The following is a 19,667-nucleotide window of genomic DNA, read 5'->3' on the forward strand; positions in this document are numbered from 1 at the left end:
AATATACGTATTTTGTACTTAAGAAGTCTAGTGACGGGAGCTATGAGCTCTGCTGTGGTTTTGCAGGATTGAAATCACCAGAGAACCAGACAGTCAAGGTGGGAAACAGATAAGAGTTGCCAAATATTTTCCCAGTGCAAAAGCATAGCATCTATGATTCACAGGGACAGGCAGAAGCATACCACACCAGTCATCATCCAAAGCCTATGCTCCAGCTCTGAGTTGTCCAGCATTCATATTGCCATGCTGTGGTCTGACTGCAGTAATGCTGACATCGTAATGGTAATGCTGAGGACGGTAAACGTTTGCTTTACAATTGTCAGCCTGCTTAAACCCAACAAGGAGCCACGTTTCAATGTGTTTCAAGGAGCCATGCACAGCCTTGGCCTGGTTTATTCAAGTAGTTAGTGCAGACAACTAGAATCACCCAGAGATCATATCTCAGCATCCAAGAATGGTTTAGAGAAACCTCAAGTGAATAAACTCCCTCGGTGCTTGGTAGGGGAATCAACAGTGTTACAGGACATAAGACAGAAAGAAACACATCTGTTTTCTGTCTTCCTTGCAGGTATTATAGGCTTGATTTGCAGATATAAAGTCTGTAAAAACGGGTAGAAAAACAGACCCAGAAGACTTAAATCTTATTGTTCATTTGTGTAAATTAGGAACAATTCAAGTGAAATCAATGAAGTGTGAAACAAACATAAGAAATAATCAGTACAGGACAAGCATTCTGATATTTGTTTCTTCTTTCTTCTTTCCTCGATCTTATGAAATGAAATACATTTAAAGAAGCACTGCACTTCTCTAGGGCTCATACCGCAGTGATGTGAACCTGGAACAAATTTCTTGTATGTGCATATGAAACACAAAATAAAGGTTGAAGATGGAAAACCATCTGACAATTAATGACCTACAATGACAGAGAGCTTAGGAAATGGAAAGAAGGCTGGGACCTTTGGGAAAGCTGTCTTGTACCAGTGCTGATTCCACCATCCTCTGCCCAGCGAGACCCTGATCTCAGATTCACCCTCTCCTGGAAGGGGGAAGGCAATGTGAGCCAGGGAACAGAGTGCTGGTCTAGATGTCAAAAAACTTGAGCTCTTTTCTCCCCCCTCTTGGGGGCCTGCTTACCTTCTGCAAGTCAAACCTTTCTCAATTTCTCCACTCAGAAAACAAAGATAATGATCCTGACTTTTATAAAGGTGTTTAGGAGGACAGAATGTGCAATCTAAGAGGTCGGTAGTACCTCTATAATACAAATAATGGTAGTAACAACAAGACATTTGTTTTCCTCCCTTCCTGACCTTCCTCCCACACACACCATTCATGCCAGACTCTCTCTGTGCTCTCAACTCCTGCTGCTTATCAGTTTCTAGCCAGAGACACTAACACCAAATATAAAACATTTTAACACATGTGATCTCTCTCTCCTCTCCTCCCACCATCCTTCCTCTGCAGGAGAGAATGATGGATATTTGAAATGTGCATCTCCACCTCTCTCCCTGAGCTGTGACGCTTGCTAGCAAAGAAAAGGCTGTGATGAGGCTCTAGCGCCATTGCTTACACATTTGATTGATGATGACTGTGCTGGAGACTGGGAGAAGATTGGTTTCTGGGGCTGATTGATAAAGTCTATCATGCGGCATGAAACAGTTGGAAAGAAAAATAATGGGCCATCTGATTCTTTCTAGCAGGAAATATTTAGTGAGAAAAGATTACTGAGGATTTTTCCTGATTAATTTGTAATTATAGAAACTTGCTTTTACATATGAATTTCACTGGGTATTCCTTTTGTTAAGCAAGATTGTCTGACCAGTTAATTAAGGAAAAGGTACACTTACGGAATATTAAAGGAAGCCACAAATATTCCAGTTAGCTGGAGTGATGAGTAGGACTGTTCAGGCAGTATTGCTTAGCAAAGGGAAGACCCAGTGAAAGATCCCATTTAAGGAGTTTGGTTTACCCGGTAGTAAAAAAACAAACAAACAAAACAAAACAATGAATTAATGATTCAATGGAAAACAGATAATGCTGGGATTGAATTTTTTGTGGGGCTTCACCGATATTTCAGAGATCTGTTTGCTTTTTGATGCTTAAAGCACTTTGATTATTCTTTTTTAATCCTTTTTTTCTAGATTTTCTTAAGTGCCACTTGCAGTTCTGACTTTAACTTGTAGTCTAGAACAGACTGAAACAGGTAGTCTGGAGCAGGTGAGCTGTTCTTCCACAGCTAATGAAGTTACACTGCGCAGGGGACAACTGGTGTTCTTTAGGCATTCTTTAAATTTGGGACAGTAGCACATGAGGTTCTTTGATCTGACCATGGAGTAACCTCCACTGCCTGCTGAAAGAGAACATCTACATTATGCAGATGGAAAGTGCACGCCATCACAGAGGAAAACTGCAAATGTTGTTCTCCCTTTTAAATTTACTTTCATAATGTAAAATTCTACAGAAAGACCCTAACTGTACGCACAAACATACAATTAATTTTCCACGGGTAATGTACAAGTGATGCTCACCTAATATTGTCACCTAAAAGGTCTTCAATTGCTTTAGCAACATCCAGTCTGTTGGAGCTGCTTACAACTCATGCATGAGCTTGGCAATTATAAATGGAAATGAAATTTTCATTTTGCCCGTGAATAGGGTGAACTCTAAGCAAACAGGAACCCAGTAGCTGTGTTGCACTCACAGCCTCAGAGATGCAAAAGCAGGAGGAATTACCAAAATCAACAAAAAACTAATCTCTTTAATCCTGGGAAATTTTTAAACTAGTTTTAATAATTGATACAGTGTCAGAAGCAGCCTGAATCCATGGAGAGGAGATTAATATTAAATAAGAATGCTTCTCCCTCTCTGTATGGGAAAGGATGGCAGAGTCATTAAACAAGTCCTTTGCATACCAGACTTGGCATAAGCTAGGTAAAATGCTGGTAAAATTGCTATGGTTGCTTCCTTGTTCCAGATTCATACACGATCTGACCAGTGGTGTGGTAAGAGGAGACCTGACAGCTCTGCCAATTTTGCTCTTACAGGAGATAGAAACTAGGAAATATTGGAAACAAATGGAAAGAAGATGGAAACTCTCTGATAATCTGTATTAATAGTCTCCATTTGTGACCCTGAGCTTTATGGGCATTAAGGCTTGGCAGCAGCCTGTTTGCCCTCTCTCCTGCACCGCCCTGCTTCCAGCTGGCAGTTTTTGGCTTCCCTGCTCTGTTCAGCCTTTTGCCATGTGCAGGGCTGAGAAGCAACCGAGACACCCGCCACGCTGGCATCCCTGCATTGCAAATCTATTGACTGTGGCTTCTGGCCAACCACTGAGAAACAATCAAAGCCGATGGCTCCAGACCGCCACATGATAGCTTCCCAGTGATGATCCTTCAACGAGATATGGTGCAGCTCTCTGCAGCTGGGCAGATCAGAGGAACTGCAATTCATTAACCTTGCCTGGGGCAAGGCTGGTAACACATGCAACCCGTAATACAAAATGGCAGGTACAGTGGAAAGCAGAGACACAACCTCAAACAGAGCATGTTCCACTGTGCTAATGCTTCGCTTTTCCAGTCGTGTTAACTCCTATCAAATAAGGCATTTATGTCCATATCTACAAAGGTATTTAGATACTCCAGTGCTGCCGAATTCAGTATCAGTTTGTCACCTTTGTGAACCTGCATCTTAAGCCTTATTTCTGTACCATCATGCAGTACGCTTAATGCTGAGAAGGTCACTGTTTGTATCAAAGTTATTACATTGCTCTCTCTCCTACCAGTTACGGCACAGCTCTGTCTTCATATATGGTCCTCATCGCTGTAGTATCTGAAGCTTTTCATGCGACTTAAAAGCCAGCAGCTCTGTCTTTGTCTCTCTCTTATCTCCCATTCAGAAGCAGGATCATTATCTTCAATATACCTATAAAAATAAGTATTGTGAGATTACTTGGGGAAAAAAAAGCAGCCTCACTCTGTGATAGGTAGTAACGCCAGATCAGACTAGTGGTTACAAAATACAGCAGAAGAAAAAGAAAGAAAACATACATCACTGCACAAGTCCAGCCTGATGCTCAGGAGACATGCTGGAGCTGTGCCTCGGAGCCCTGTGCCAAATGGCTAGGTTTTGCTAGGATAGTGAGTGGCATTGTATTAAAGGTAACACTTCCTCTAGTATTTAATGTAAATAGACAGAGTTTTATTAACCTGCCCCCTGAGGTACCTAATAAGGATAACGTCAGAGAAGAGAAGCAATAAGGAAATGAGTAACAACTTACTGTATTATATATGCATGATGATAATCAATACTACTTTGCACTAAAATAGTAGTTGGCATCCAAAGATCCCCCAACATTGCAGTAAGGACTCATTCATCAACGGGCTAGTCTTGAAAGGCACTTCAGTATTATTGCATGCTTTGTTCAACGGTGAGTGAGGGGAGGGGGGCACAGAGAAAAGACAATGCTTGCCCAAGGACACATTGCTCACAATTGACAGGGTTCTGAAAAATAGCCCGAGTTCCTGTGTTCAAAGTCTCACGGTGATTAATGCCTGGTGGAGGCCATTATGCTCAAACCACTTAAACAAAGGCCATCAGCTTTTAGTCTCTGATTCCTAGAGCAAATCCAGTAATTGCGCTTTCTTTAGCGCTGGACTCTTGGAAAACTAAAGATGAATTAGATGGCAGAACAAGCCGTGTGTTAGGTCTAACGGTTGCGACCGATCACTCAGGAAAGTGTCCCTCAAAAGGGGGTTTCTCTCAGGTGGGGAGGCAATAACATCCTTTGCCTTGGTATCCACACGAGGCACACAGCACAGGCAATGCAGTGATGGCAGCAGGGAGCGAGGCTGTTAGTGAGCAAGCTGGCAAACTGTAATTGCTACCCAGTGGCAATTTACAAGCACAGGCAGCCACTCTGGTAGATTTGATTTAAAATAACACCAATGCTGCTGGCCGCTGATTGACAGCCTCCTCCATCATACTTGGCAGTTGCTGGGAGACTCCGCAACCGCTTGGTTCTCGCTGCTCACCATCCATCTCTGCCACGGGAGGCTCACGGTCCGTGCACGAGGCCCCGTTGTGCCAACAGAGAAATCAGCTCCTGGTCCAGCCAGGAAACAAAGCAGAACTTGCTGCAGGTAACAGAGGCTGATGTCACTGGGAAAGTCACCAAACTGGCACTGAAAACTTGAAAAGAGGCTGAAATTCTCCAGCAAGTGTGCTTTTGGTGCAGCTCTGCCTTCCCCCAGGGCTGCTAGGAGACCATCCCGCACACATCCATTAAGCGTGCTGTTATTACAGATGGCAGGGAGATGGAGGGTACTTGGCCCTGGGTTGCGAACGTTATTATTTCCTGATCATTAACACGGTGAGTGGCTTCTTACAAGCTGAAATATTGCAGAAAAATGTGAAATGCATAAGGAGCAGGGCACAAGTTCACTGCAAAAAAAATTTTTCACCCAGGGACTGGTTCCAGGCCACGTGGTTATGGGATGTCTTAAAGATACAAGGGCCTCTTCCATAGGCACGTGGTGTCTGCTCCATTCCCATCTCCAACACACAGCCACCAGTGCACGCTTGGTACTAGAGATCAGCTTAAGTGCTCAAATAGCTCCTCGGGGATTTACTTTCTGACTACAGAGTTTCCAGTGCTTACAGATGTACTGTCTCTGGCAATATTTGGTACTTTAGCTAAAAAGCCTGAGCTTCCAGAGTCATTTGATCACCTAAAATGCTCAGCTTGCAGGCAGAACACCCTACAGACATCAACGCTGAAGATTTAAACCTCAGCAGGTAAATATGGAAACCCTGGCTGCTGCTTTTTTTTTTTTTTTAAATTTTAGGATTAGAGGCATGAGATAAAGCCCGACTCGTGATTTTTTAATACTTCAGGTTAGCAGTTCCAGTCACCTGCAAAGGTCCTTCCCACGTGGGCCGTGCTTGTTAAATGCATCAGTTAATTCTAGCTCCGGGGTATCACGCAGGGAAAGACAAAGGCTTTGAAGCAACTAGGGCTCTATCCATTTTCAGCCCCAAAAAAACCGCCTGGCTGTCCTGAAGTAGCACTGAAGTCATACCCACTGAAAATCCTGTGACTCTGATGGAAGAATAATTGCCTGCTCTCTCGGTATTAATACATCTTTGGTTTCTGGTTGGCTGCATTTGCATCTGGCTTTGCAGACTGCCTTCCCCTGAAGCATCTTTATCGGATTTGCTCAGTCTCATGACTTAGTCTGTTTTTTAAACTAAGTTCTAAATAACTAAAATAAGCCCCAGGATGGCTTAGGCTGCCCAGGTGAGCCAGGGAGAATGTGGGATACAGCCCAGGCTGAGAGGAAAGGGTTGGAGCTGCTCCTCCCTCCTCACAGGCCAGCGACGGTCCTTGAGCACAAGCAAGGCCCACGGCACAAACACTATAAATAACATTAATGGGGCACTGCTGGCGACATCAGAGCAGAAATTAGCGAGACTGGCAAGTGCAAAGCAGCAGCAAACTGAAAAATTTTCACTGCGAGTGCTTTCTGGAAATGGTCTATCTCAGGCCAAGTCGGACAAGTAGGGGGGCAGAAGATTTGCCTCCACCCAGCCCGGTGGTGAGGGACGGGCGCAGCAGCCTTACTGCAGGCCAGGAGGAATACCTGGGAGCCAGAGATGACAGCAGTTCGTGTTTTAGGACAATGTGCCCTTACAGATGGCACAGGAGAAGTGGTTCCTGCGGGTATTTTTCCCTGCACTGTGATTCACACCGCGGGGTGCGTGGGAAGGAAATGAATGGTATCAGGTCTTTAAAAAGTGCAGTGTCACCACACTCCCTGCAGTGACTTCTGCTCAACAAGGTAAGCATGGCAATGCTGCCCCCAGAGTCCCAGCTCTTCATTTCCCACTGCATCTCCCGGGAGGGGACTAGCCTCATCGCTGCCTTGTGCTGCTCCACAACTAGGACATCCTATCCCACACCTTTTCACATCCAAAGGAGCTGCAGCAGCCCGCTCAGGACTTCTTTCCCTTTCTCAGCAGACACCTCCAACAAAAATCTTAGCAGCAAAACTGTTCGGCTGCCAAGGTGTCATTCTGCTGGGATTAAAATTGCTCCCAGCCTTTGGATGGGTCCTCCTGAATAATAAAGCCTATCTAATAAAACAGTCTGTTAATTTTCGAGCTAGAGCAGAAGCATGAATTGTGTAGGAAGGCTCTTGGAAGCAAACCAGACTGCTCTGAAGTGGCCATGAGCACCTTCAGCACAGCCACAAAACAGCCAGGAAGCAAAGAAAGTGCAGACTGGGCAGGGATTGCCCCAGCAGGCTTATGCTGACTTTCCTGATGGCACTTTGCATTTTCTGGTGCCCGAGCTCTCTAGCATAAAGATAGCTCGAGTACATCCAGATGTGCTGCATGCACGGGCCCCACATGCAGTATCAGCACGGCTTTTAATAGCTCTCTGGGGAAGACAGAAGTGCTGACATCTACCTCCCTCCATCATCTGAGCTCCTATAGGTGAGGGTGACTTGCACGTCCAGAGCCTGATACCAGTTCCTATGTCAGGCTACCGATACAGACCAAACAGTGCTGCCCATCGAGGCAAACTAGGGTCAGCCATGCAGACACACAGCTTTATACCCACACGGTGATGGCAGGCAGCGAAATTCCTTACAAAGAGTCCTACACTGGGAGGCTGAAAGGACAGAGTGCCTGCCCTGAGGACACAGCAGCGCCCTGTGTTTGGCTTTCAGGAAGGCTGGATGCTGTTCCAAAGTCCTTGTTCTCTTCTTTGCTGGGCAAACTGACTCTACCTGCAGTGTTTGTTCCCAGCTCTTCTCTCTCCTGGTCCTTCCTCCTGCAGCTTACATTGTTTGGCCAAAGGCAAATTGTGGGCAATAGGGGAAACATTTAGCAGTGGCAGAGGAGAGCTGGCTCTGCCCCTTCCTCCCTGCTGCTTACAACATCTGCTGAGCTGTTTGTTGAAGCCCCTGACAAGCCACCTTGCCCTTTTCTACAGTCTGAGATTGGGTCATCAAGGCTGAAGCTCCCATCTGGGGATGAAAGCCTGTTGGATGATGCTCAGAAACGGAAGGTGAGAGCACATGGTGCAACCGATAGCATCAGCAGAGTCTGACACACGCCCCAGTGAAGGGCTGTGAGGTGTCAGGGGATGCCTGATGGCAAAGAAACCAAGGTTCAAGACTTGCTATCTCTGGGTCATCACAAAAGCCAACATGTAGACAGAGTGGTGAGGTTCGCATGTTAGCAGTAGCAACAAGGAAACGCAAGCTATCAGTTATCAACTTGCCACGCTGTGCTTTTAGTACACACCAAGCGGTACGTTTGGATTCGTACTTAGGACAGGGACTGTTTTGGAAGTCGCTCTAGCCTACATTCATAAGCATAACCCTGACTTGGAGAAAACCACACTGCAAACAGCTAGGTAGGTAATGTTAGAAAAGGAAAGGGAAGCACAAATGATTTTCTATCAGGTCAAGACTAAAATCCTGCTCACCTGTCTCCTAGATCACTACTGCCTTGATGCTGCTTTGATGAGTGACACAGGGCCCTGTGAAGAACAAAGGTTTACTCTTGCTTCAGATGGATTCTATTTTTTTCCCATTTAGACTAGAGATAGAACACGGATAAATTCTCAATTCTTGGCAAGCTGAGACAGATTTGGACCTAAATGTTACTTTCCAGATTCGCTGTGTTCCAACGCACTCCTTTTTGCATCTCTCAGGTCAGATGCCCCAGGTTCTGCAGCAAGCAGAAGCCCTCTGTTCACAAGCTGAACAGACTTGCTTTATTTTGTTCATAGTTTTATTTTGTTCATATCCGCCTGCTGTTGTCCTTAATGCAGGATTAATGGATGCATTGCTTTGTGGTCGGTTTATTTAAATTACTGGCAGCAAACAACAGTCATAATACACTTTGTTGCAATGAAATGCAGTTTGTAGTGAAATCTATTATAGTTCAAATATAAATTAATTATAATCCCTTCTGCTGTAGTGAACCTTCATGTATAATTAACATTTACTGTAGGGGGAATAGAACAGGAAAAATCCCCATCTGAATGTTTCAATGTCAGTAATAATTTCCACATCCCTAATGTCTCTCAGAGGAAGTTATATTATAGCTTACCTGTCCCCCTGCACAGCGCAAGTCACAGCTGTCTCCAGCTGCAGCCAAAATACTCTGCTGCAGCATGAAGAAAACATGAGCAATTTCACATCACACTGAGCTCTGGTCTCCAGAAAATATGGACAGCAGCTTTTTCACTGCATCCAGCTCAGGACTTCGGAGATAAAAGAGGTAAGAGATGGCAGCCCGGCGGGTATTGGCAACTACACCACTTCTGGTATAGATGTTAGACTTGGGAATAGTTTTTGGACCCAAGCTGCTCCAGGCCCTGTGGCACATAAAGGCTGAACTTGCGTGAAAAGCAACGAGGAACCTGAAGCGCCGGGCTAGCCCTGGAAATAGCCTACGTCCCCCAGATCCCTGTGGCCCAACTTGTCAGCCCAGCAAGGAGCTCTGCACCTCCTGAACAAACTATTTCTACTGGAGCTGAGTTTGCTCAAGATGGCAAAATGCACTGCTCAAACACTGTAACAGCAGCTCTGCAATCTGCAGGCACTTCACTCAGCCTGGATCACGCGCTTCTGCCAGAAGTGGTTACTTACTGCTCCAGGACTTGTAAAGCCAGGCTGCAGGAAGGTGAGAAGAGCTCTTCTGGGAATAGACAAGGTGATGGCTCAGCGTCCAAATTTGTTCAGGGCAAGGGTCAGCATAAACACTGGGAAACTAAGGCTGGTAAATGAAAATTTGGAGCATCCTTCCCCCTCATGATGAAGCCTCCTGTTCCCAATCCCTAATGAGAGCCAATTGCTGCTGATAAATTTTACATAATAGCTTTTTGCTTGTTCTGCAAATTAAGCAGAAAAATTGCCTATTAAAGGGAAAACTGGGGCATTTCTTAAAACTTAGTGTAACCTATTTAGTTGGTTAGGTCAGACGCAGGGTGGAATCCAAAGTCTCCTTATTAATTTTCTGCAGGGAGCAGCAGTTTGTACTGCTGCAATGTCTTGCTTCAGAGCCCCAGCAAGAGCTGATTTCAGATCCACATCAAAGCTGGCTGGTACCAGAGGGGCTGTGTTAGCTCCTTGGCTGACGTGTAGGTAACTGTCCTTCGGTGCAGCACACAGCTCTCTTCTGCTGGTTGACTGGTTACCCACACAAGCTTCAGCTATGTACAAACCACCACCAAAGAGGGAAAATGCCAAGCTTGAGCCTTAGAGCCTCTCTTCTGCCAGGACCTGTTACAGCAGCTCTCTGCCTCCCAGTTGTGTGCTGACCCAATCCTGCCTTTCAGTGGTCAGCTCTGTAGTGACACGGAGTGCATCAGGCTTAGTTAACCCTGGAGATAAAAACCACAATGCCTAGTAGAACTAATCTTCTGAGGGATGTGAGCACCAAATCCTGACTCGTTTCTCTTTGGGGCATAGGATGGCACCACATTTACTTAATGCCAAGCTTGGCTGCAATCTGAAAGAATCCAGGCTCAGCCTCAAAACACAGTCAGATATTCAGGCCTTGTTAAAATATCCCCCCAAACCTTCCTTGCAAATCACAGTTGTACACTCACATTCCATATCACACTCTCCCTGAATGTGTCTATATTCATTCTATGCTAACCCTGTACAACTCCCCAGCTGTGTTTGCCTCCTTCTGATCATCCCCCTGTCCTCTCACTCCCACATAATGTGCATTCATCCTTCCCCACATCCCTTCCTCCTCTGCACAGGCTCCACTCTACCTCCTTGCTCTTCCTCTTCCCCTGCAGTCCTTACCAAGCAGGGTCACAGCTCACCAGAGACCAGCCCGGTGGACCCTAAATTCCATGCCAGGACCCATTCCCTCCTTCCCATTATTCTACCTTTGTCATTGCAAGGGTTTTTTGTATGTTTCTTTGATATCGGCTCTGGACTGCAGACATTTATTTGCAGTAACACTCAGAGCTACCAGGAAACAGCAAGAAGCAAGAGAAGTTTGTTGGTCAAGCTTGGCTGAAGAGAATCTGCTTGGAGGTTAGGAATAACTAAGAAGCTGCTGGTCACTCTTTTATTATCCTCTCCATCTATTAAAACTGACACCTTCTTATGGTCTTCCTTTTAAACCATCTGCTTCATTCATCCTCTCCCCTCCTCTTAGACAAGGTAGTGGCAAACTTACAGAAACTCCAAATTGTGGGCTTGGCCGTAAGTCCTTGTTACCTTCTCCTAACTGGCCCATTTGTCTTTCTCCACCCAGAGCATCACAAGACAGCCTCAGCTCCCCACGCTTAAGAGGCCATAAAATGCTCGCATCCCCTGGCAATGCAGCAATCACCTCCAACTCAAGAAGCTGTGACCAAGGAACAATCACCATTACCCACCAGAAAGGTCAACAGCTGATTGCTCCTTGTTCTTCCTCCACTGGTTTTGCCACTAACTGGAACTTACAGACATCCTGTCTCTGCTGGAGCTCGTGCAGAGCACTGCCAGCTGCAATCATGAACACACCGTGCTCCACTGCATTCCTGTGCTGGCATCCATCCTTCCTGCAGGCTGCCTCCACCTCCCCACGCCCCCGTTTCATCCATATGGACGAGCAAACACACGGAGATGCAACTGAACTTACTGCAGCTGGTTCTGCCTGCTCCCCTCTTACTGACTGCAGGGCTTCACAGCTCATTTATCTGCTTCTGATACAGGTCCCGTGGGCCTCGTTGGCTGCACAGGATCCCCACTTAAACCCAGGGTGTGCTTTTATTGTTCTCTGTCTGAGCTGCTGAAAGCAATCCTGACTGTCTTAGCTAACCAACAGCATCGCCCAACCAACCTCATGCTCCTGGCACGTGGGGGTCCCTTGCTTATTCTTCACCAGCTGGGAAAGAATCACCCTGGGATTTGCTCACCATCAATGCGCCTCCAACACACAAGCAACAAAAAATAAAAAATAAAGTGGGGAGGGTCACAGAAGGGAAAAAATAGGGAAAATAGCAGCAAAGGTCACCAGATCTAACCTTGGTCTGCCTCAAAGAGCTGCTTGTCCTCCATAAGCAGCATCCAGAAAACACAAGAACTGGTAAATGCTATATGGACCTGCAAAAAACACAACTGAGTCCCTTCGTGCCAGTAAAGATGCAGCCACTGGCAGCTCTGGCAGCTTGCAGGTCTCCCAGGGATAAGCGCAGTGGGGACAGATATTGTTTATTCCTTTCAATTTTGGCTGAGCCTGTGCCAGTGCTCTGAAGCCTCAGAGCCTCTTCACTTTGCGTGCACACACCAATTAAGTAAGTAACCTCTGCTGGCACGAAATAACCACTGCACCTTGGAGAAAACAGTTTTAATAGATAAGGGGAGGTGTTTTTAGTAAAAAATGTGTTGATAAGCTTATGCAGAGGAATACAACAGATGTGACACAACTTCACACTTTCTTCCAACCAAAGAAAAACAAATTAGAAAAACTGAAACATGCTTTGGGCATTTTTCTTTTTTAAACCAAACCTTTCTTTTGTTTCCATCACTGAGATCTTTTGTTTTAAAAATATGTCAAGTTGTAATCAGATGGATCACTTCCCCCTCTTCCACCAAAACAAGTCAATGTTTCATTCAACCCAAGCCACAAATTTCCCTCTTCCTCACCTGTCCCTCACCCCTTTCCTCCCTGCTCTGGGAATGTAAAAAATGCTTCTGTTCCCCCAGAAGTGTTTTTTCTCCTTTTCAGTACATTGCTAAACATAAACACCAATGATTTACACAGCTCTGCTTCTTTTTTCTTTTATTTTTCCTAGGGAAGCCAATGCACAGCAGGGCAAACCTGTTGCAGAGTCAGAGCAAAGGCGCACAGCGTGGTCCCCTCTCCACTACCAGCTCTCTGCCTACCCCCCAGCTGCCAGCTCCTGCTCGTACCTCTGCCCTGCACCCTACATCCACTTGCCACAAACAGTGCTCTGGTTCTGAAGCATGTTTTTGAGGCTCTGCTCATTCGTGGAGCTCCAGGGGCATAAATAGAAAAGGCTCGGTGTTCTCGGGCACGGGGTAGATAAGGTGAGCTTTCACAATTTAAAAGCAGTAGCTGTGGTTTGACAAGGTTAGAGCTAAAAGCGGAGTATTTCACTCTGATATCTCCACCTCTGGCTACACAGAGGAAGAAGACTCGCTTATTGTCATTCCCTCTTGTCCCACTCCCCTGTCCTTCTGCCCTCTGAGCTATAGGACTGATTTATACCCTTCTGAATCTGCAGCAGAGATCTGCCAAGGCATTTCTAACGCTACCTGAGCATTTACCTATGCAATCATAGCAACTCACATTATATTAAGGACTACCCTACACATTAGCACTCGTTAGAGCAGCAGCCTAACCCCTGGCAGCCGGTTCTGCGGTAACACAGTATGTTGCCACGAGTAGCCTCGTATTTGTGTCACTCTGTGAATTAAAGTTTATCCGCATCATAGCCACAGACACAAAACACGGACATAAAGCAGGAACCAGAGCTTTGGAACCATCCACAAAAATGAGATAACTACTTCACCCTGAGTTTTAATTAAAATGGGCTTAGCCACTTTATTTTATTTTATTTTTTTTCTGACAGCCATCTCCCATTTTCTTTTTAAATACAATCTGCTCTCATTTTTCAGTGCCATCGTAGGGTTGGTGACCAAAGTACAGAAATAAAAATCACATGACTGAATTACTGCATTTTCCAAACACTTAGGATTTTATTGCCAGTAGCTAACTGCATTCACAGAACATCTGCTTTCAGTTCGTGGTGCAATCTCTATCTCAAACTGCAGCTATAACTGCTCTGGAGGAGCCCAGAGACAAGCCATAGCATTAAAGTCTGACCTACTTCCATCAAAGAATTGTTATCACCTCCTTTTCCTTTTCTCTCCTTCCATTTGCTTTGCCACTTGCCACCTTCCCTTTCCGGACCAGCTTCTGTTTGCAGAAATAGCTAACATCTACATTTACTTGGGTCTGGGAGAGCAGGATGGAGTGGAAGTTACAGGGGATGACAGGCTTGCAATAACTTCACACCTTGAAGCCACAAGTTCAAATCCACGCACGCGTAATTGAGCCCTTCTCTCTTCTGAACTTGCTGTACTGAGAGCTGTGAGGCACAGGCACTTGAAATCCTCAGGGATTTCAGTGGGAGGAAAAAAACAGGTCAACACATCCTCAGTGTCTTTAGCCAAAACTGCCCTGTCATCGTTTTCTGAACTTTCTGGATATCTGTATGATGAAAGGAGAATATCCCTCAATGCTGGAAGAGCATTCCAGCTATTCCCTTTATTTATTTATTTTTCACTCTGCATTATGAACTAGCACATTAACTAGCACCTGGCAGCCACCTTCAGAGAGAGCAGCAAAGCCTTTTCTTTATTTAAAGGTTGTGAATGCAGAAAACAGAGCGGTGCATGCGGAAAATAGAATGGCATCTCTATATAGGATTCCTGACATGAAGAGAGAACTGGCAGTAAATAAAAGACAAGATGAGAATCAATAGCATGTGAAAGGGAGAAAAAAGAACATAAAAGGAAGTGCAAGAACCTGGAGAGGAAAAAGGTAAAAAAAAACAAAAAACAAAAAACAACAAGATGACAACATTGTTTTTTTACAGAAACTAAATTTGTAGGGTCTGGGGTTTCATCCAACCCTAGCAGAAATCTATAGCATAGCTGTCACTGATTTCAGCACCCTTTGGGTCAGGTGCTCTGTTTTTTCTTGTATTTTAAATTCCTGCCCATCCTGGTGAAATAAGACATGTGATACCTTTGGAAAGGTACAACAGTAAATCCCCACTGGCCTCCCAAGATAACAATAAAGCAAAAGCAGGCTGAGCAATGCCACTGAGCCAGTCCCTAGAGCAGCAGCTCACACGTCTCGGCTCTGGGTTCTCTCCCCATCCTGACAACCTGTAGCACGACGCAGGGTCCCTTCTTCGCAGTTCACTGGGAATTGCAATTAAATGGAAGGTTTGCAATGAAAGCAAACATGGTAATGGAGTTAATTTTAGCAAACCACTAATGAGCAATACACCAGCCTCCTTTTTTACCCTTATGGCCAACCTCCTAATGTGCCTTCTCTTGCTTTATTGAAATCATTAACAACTAACCCGCTGTCCTCCTTTTGGAAAACACATTTCTTCCAGATTCTGCTCCACAGGGATCTGAAAGAGCTTTTCCAATCAACAATTCATTGAATGAAGTCTCCAGAAGTCTGCTGTTGTCCTTTCCATCCTGTGCTTGACCTTGAGCTATTTAAACCTAGATGGATTTCAACTCTGTAGTCCCACCAGCCTGCAGATTCTCCTCCCCACCCTCCACCTGGGATAAGAGGCTTTTCAGAAAGTGTTAGAGGAGGTCTGCTAAATGATGCATTGAAAAGAGCTGGAGGGAAAAACAACTTTATCATCATCCTGTGGTTCAAGCAGAAGGGGATAGGACTCCTCAGTGCTTTAAAAGAGAATGAAAAATAAAAAATCTGAGCAGAGAGCAATGCAAAAAAAGGAAAATTAATACTTTTTGATCAACTAATGAAAATGGGTTCAAGACAGCAAGGTACCAGGAGAGTCCCTGGCATGGTGTGTTTGGATGAACGCAGGCTCCATTCTAGTACAACTTTTCTTTGGAAGATGAAAGGGTAAGGGGATATCAGGAGAAAAGCTCTGTCCAGCTGCAGAGAATATGCTATGAAGGAGTGTGGGATTGAGACAAGGGAAAAGTTACTGTTCAGAATTTAGATGCAGCAAGTTAAACTGCTGGAGCACCACTAGATAGCCAGGAGTGCAGTTTAGCATTTCTGATACGGATTCTGCTGCAGATTTTTATAGTAGATGCGAGACAGAACAAATGCTCCTGAGTGCTGTATATCCTCACAGCTGCTCAGTCTCCAAGCAGCTGCAGGAATTTCATTTGTGGTACAGGTATGCTGGCAGAACTCCACGGGAAGGGGCTATACATGTTTTCATTATTTGGTCTGAACCAGTGAGTGACTTTCACAAACGCTATCACATTCCTCCAAAACTACTGTTTCTGCCAAAACACTGCTAGAAGAGCAATTTGTCCACAAACCATCAACACCAGAAAATTTGCTAATTGCCCCCCACAAGGTCACGCTGCCAACTGGACTCTATTAACGTGCGACAGAAGGTCACAGAAAGCAGAAGCCAGAAAAGCTGTTCCATTTGCTTGCATTAAGGATCACGATTTGCCTAACCCTGTGCAATAGATCAGAGGAGAGGGAGAGGAGAAACAAGAAAAACCTTCCCAGCAGCAGCATCTTCCCCTGCTGAGCAGTTGTCCCCTCTAGCCTCAGAAGCATGAGGATGCATTATTTAACAGAGTCAGATCAGGTTTTCTCAGGGGGGCAAGACCCCTTACTTCGGAGATCTCCCAAGTACTCATTTATTCAGATCTTTAACCTTCTGGAATGAAAATGAGCAGAAGAACAGATTCTGCTCCCGTAGCACCCTGCATCTGGAGCTATTCCTTTGCTTTAGAGATCTCCAGAATTACACTCAAGTATTCAGGGAAATCCCAAAATAATGTGCTACCCTACCTCCAGCCCTCCTTCAGGAGATGCTGGGTTACATTGTTTGGGTACACTTCTGTATTTGATGACTAATTAAATAATAACATATTAAAAGCCAAAGGTAATAACTGTACATGAAATTATGAAAGTACAGTGCTGGAAATATTAAGTCAAGCAAGCAATGCCATCACACACCCGCCTTCTTATTCCCCTCCTAAAAACCTAATTATTTTAAACTGTACTTAGTTGGGCTGAAAATTGATGGAACTAACAAATTTCTAGAGCTAGCACAGGCAGAAGCATCCTACCATACAACTGAACACGACTATAGCTCAGCAGTATGACAGGTTACAAATCCCTGTACAGCTGTGCCTCTGAATCACATCCTGCCACAGCATGGTCACTCCACAAAGCTTTGCCCACATACTACAGTTTTTGTCTGCAAGTGTCCTGCTGGCTCCGAAGCCCTTTCAGAGTTCTGCCCACCCAGCCCACACCTTCCCATCAGGATAATATTTGCCTCTTGGTCGTTGCTGTATCTCCTGATACATTGCTAATTAAGTTCCTCTCCACACCTGTTTCCTGGCTCACTCATGTTCCTTGGGTGCCAACGCTGTTCTAGCACAAGGCATCAAAACAGCCAGGCAGTTCCAAGCAGCATTTTCTTGGTTTCCCAATCTTTTCTTGTACTGTGCATTTATGTACATTCATCAGGCTTTTCATCTATCTCCCATTCTTTAAAAACCATATACCAACCGCTGCCTAATGGACTGATGTTTGCATCGTTTCACCTTGAACAAGGGCTGTTTTCTGGTCAGCCATGCAGGCAAGCCTCCTCCACACAGGCATTTCTCCTGGCACCAGGTATTTATTCACAAAACCATGGGCTCAGAGGTGGTGACTTTGTTTCGTAAGTGAGAAACAACACACCTTGCTCCATCACATTGCTGCAGGAACCCAGAGGAGCAGAAGCAGAAAATTTCTGCCTCTAACACTTCTGATCAGAGGCTTGTATGTAATTAGTAGATAACCAACAGCACTATTGGACAAGCTTTGTTAACAACAATGCGACAGATCATAATATTTCCTGAAAAAGGCCTTCATGTCTCCTCATACTGTGCAGGGACCACCAAGGGGACATGCTGGGCTCGGTGTATGCACCCCTCAGACCACTTCCACCCACAGAGCCCCAGCCCCAAAATCCCAGAGCTCTTACCAGGGTTTCCTGAACTCCTCCTGCATCTCCATGCTGCCACCCCACGGAAAAGCCACCCTCGGCCTTCCTCAGGGGCGGTGACTTCTGAGAGAAAACGAAGGCCTGGGCGTCGCCGTGTGGTAAAAAAGCACCCCAAAACTCAAGGAGGTATTATTATTATCATTCTTTTTCCCCTAAAAGTCATCACATTTTCCTTCCCAAGCTGGCAAGGAACTGTTGCCGTGCAGGGAGCCGGGCACATGCTGTCTCCCCCTCTTTGACGCCTTCACCATGTGCTTCCCTCCTCCTCCAGCTGTGCGCGCACCCTGTTTAAGGCCTAAAATGGCGGCCGCGTAGGGCCTGAGGCTCGTGGGTGCAGGAGAGAGAAAAAAGCAGGTTGAAAGATCAACTCTGCCTTCTTGGGAAGGTGCTGGTGAGTGTGGGGGCTTCCCTCAGCTGTGTGCTCCCCTTGCCCTCATGGTCCCTTGGCCTCCATGTGCTCCTCCCTGAGGTGGGGTCGCCTCTCCACTGCGGGGCTGCCCTCGTGGGGTGGGAAGTGCTGGGGAAATAAGGGTGCTGGGAGAGAAATAAGGGTGTTATGAGAGAAATAAGGGTGCTGTGAGAGAAATAAGGGTGCTGTGGGGATGCCCGAGAGAGGTGGCATGCCAGAAGCAGAGGTGGCTGGAGCTATCAATCACACTCCTGTTTCTAATCAGCAGCACCCCGGCTGGTGAACAAATAGCAACTCATTTGCAAAGCTTTTGCTCCGCTCTCTCATTAGCATAAGTATTGTTTTCCATTATCCATGGTGATTCACATTAAACTAATGCAAATTCATCTGTCATCTGAGCATATCTGAGTAAAGGGCAACTGTGAATTCAATTAGTGACTATTTGCCCCTATCCTACTAGGATACTAAAGGTGTACAGTGCTGTGTGGGAGCTGCCTGATGTGTGGCTTGGATCCTGGCTGACCTTACTGTAGTAGAAGCAGACTTGCATTTGTTTGCTACATCAGATTTGAACTTGTAGATATTGATAACATCAGTAATTCTGGCTTCAAAGGTAAACTTAAGCTTTTACTGCAGTTCCTCACCACATGATAAATGGTGTTTTTTATCCTCACTCCACCATTTTATGAAGTGACAATTCGCCCAGTAGTTTGAAATCCATTGCTGTTTGTTGTTTCCTTGGATGATTATAAGGGAGTTTAGTACTCCTGGGTATTTTCTTGAATTTGATGTAGTCAGAGGAGAGAACTAGCCATAAGCCAAGCTCTTTTTCATGTGCTTCACGGACATCCAGTTTCATGTAATATTCTTGCAACAGTAGAAACCTTGTCCTGGAAAAAAAAAAAATAAATCTGTATTGTAGGTAATGCTCTTGCACAATATTTGTTCTATACTGTAATTCTTTTTGTTTCATCCAGGAGAGGTGCATTTGCTGGCAGGTTGTTGCTGTGGTCCTTTCAGTAGTGTTTGCTTGCCTGTGTTGTAGAGTACACCCATTCTTCCTCTAGAAAGAGGAATTCAAAATCCAGATAGTACTTAATTGAGTTCTGAGAGATCCTACCAGAAAAGTGCTGCTGAAATACATTATCAGTTCATATTATGCCATGGGGAGAAGGTGATGGCAGGGGAGTTTCCTGATGCTTCTCCTTCTGGATGCTCTGAATCAAATGGGATGGGAGCTGTACGAATAAACAAAAAGTCCACAAGGTACTTGCCTGCACCACAACCACCCAGGCTATAATTCTCTGGGGTGCATACACTATAAATTCCTTTCACTGCTGGCATGTTAATGGCACTTGGGGAGATGTCACTTCAAAACTAAAATGAGCAATGACACACCAAGCAGCAGAAGGTAAATGGCTTTTAACTGGATAACATGTCAGTTAAAGGCTAAATTATTTCCCT

General features: G+C 45.3%; 1 long non-coding RNA gene across 1 annotated transcript; it reads right to left on the reverse strand.

Moving 5' to 3' along the window:
- Nucleotides 1-634: 634 nt before the first annotated feature.
- LOC119713705 (uncharacterized) lies at nucleotides 635-19,088 on the reverse strand. The gene is made up of 2 exons (XR_005260919.2): nucleotides 17,774-19,088; nucleotides 635-3,918 (listed from the first exon to the last, which is right to left on the reverse strand). It is a non-coding gene; the product is annotated as an uncharacterized lncRNA (long non-coding RNA).
- Nucleotides 19,089-19,667: the final 579 nt, after the last annotated feature.

This window comes from Anas platyrhynchos, chromosome 25 (assembly GCF_047663525.1).
Source record: "Anas platyrhynchos isolate ZD024472 breed Pekin duck chromosome 25, IASCAAS_PekinDuck_T2T, whole genome shotgun sequence".
NCBI lineage: Eukaryota > Metazoa > Chordata > Aves > Anseriformes > Anatidae > Anas > Anas platyrhynchos.